Source organism: Austrofundulus limnaeus, unplaced genomic scaffold (genome assembly GCF_001266775.1).
Source record: "Austrofundulus limnaeus strain Quisiro unplaced genomic scaffold, Austrofundulus_limnaeus-1.0 Scaffold3150, whole genome shotgun sequence".
In the NCBI taxonomy this organism is placed as follows: domain Eukaryota; kingdom Metazoa; phylum Chordata; class Actinopteri; order Cyprinodontiformes; family Rivulidae; genus Austrofundulus; species Austrofundulus limnaeus.
Window position 1 is genome coordinate 8,350 of NW_013955552.1, and position 877 is coordinate 9,226.

Here is an 877-nt window from a genome sequence, read left to right on the forward strand (position 1 = left end):
ATGCTAATGCTAGCTAGCTAATTATGCTAGCTAATTATGCTAATGCTAGCGCCTGTCACGTTCCCTCGTCCTGGCCACACCTCCACTCTCTAACGCTTTGCAACAATAACTAACAACACAGACTGTAGAGAAGAGTCTGTTTCTTTAGATTATTTTAAGTCATTATCGGAGAGAGCTCAAATAATATTGGTTGTGTCCAAATTCAGAGGCTGGGTTCTCCGAAGGACCTGTCCTGCAATGCATTGTGGGATATGGTGGGCTGCGAAGGCTCCATCGGTCTCATCCCTCAAATCGGGGCAAAAGGACAGATTTGTCGGACTCATCAGAGGAGTCTTCGAATTTAGACAGCCTGATGCGGCGCTGTGACGTAAGAAGCCTCTGAATTTGGCCTTCGGAGGACCTGGCCTCTGAATTTGGACACAGCCTTTGTTTAAATAAACAAAGAGCAGGGAGTTCCTTTTATTAAAGAATTCCCCTTTGATGTCACTTCCTGTTTCATGTTGGCTGCGTCAAATTCAAATGAAAAAACGCTGGTTATGTGAGAAAGTTAATACAAAGATGCATCTTTGATTCTTTGTTTTTGAAGGATATGCACGTCACAGGCTCGTTAAAATGCTACTAAAACTTAAACTAAATTCCTGAATGTTTTTCAGGAGGAATAGTTCTTCAGAAAATAGCAAAGAGAACAAAAGTCAGCTGGTTGAACAGATCTGCACAACCCCAGAGAAGGTGAGTTATTTTTTTATAAGTTTACAACAGAAGGTAACAGAAACATTACAAAAACGCAATAATCATCCTCTCAAGAGTGGGCAGAAGTTAGCTCACCCCTTCTGCTGCGACCGTACTCCCATCACTTCATATTCACCAAGGAAATAAT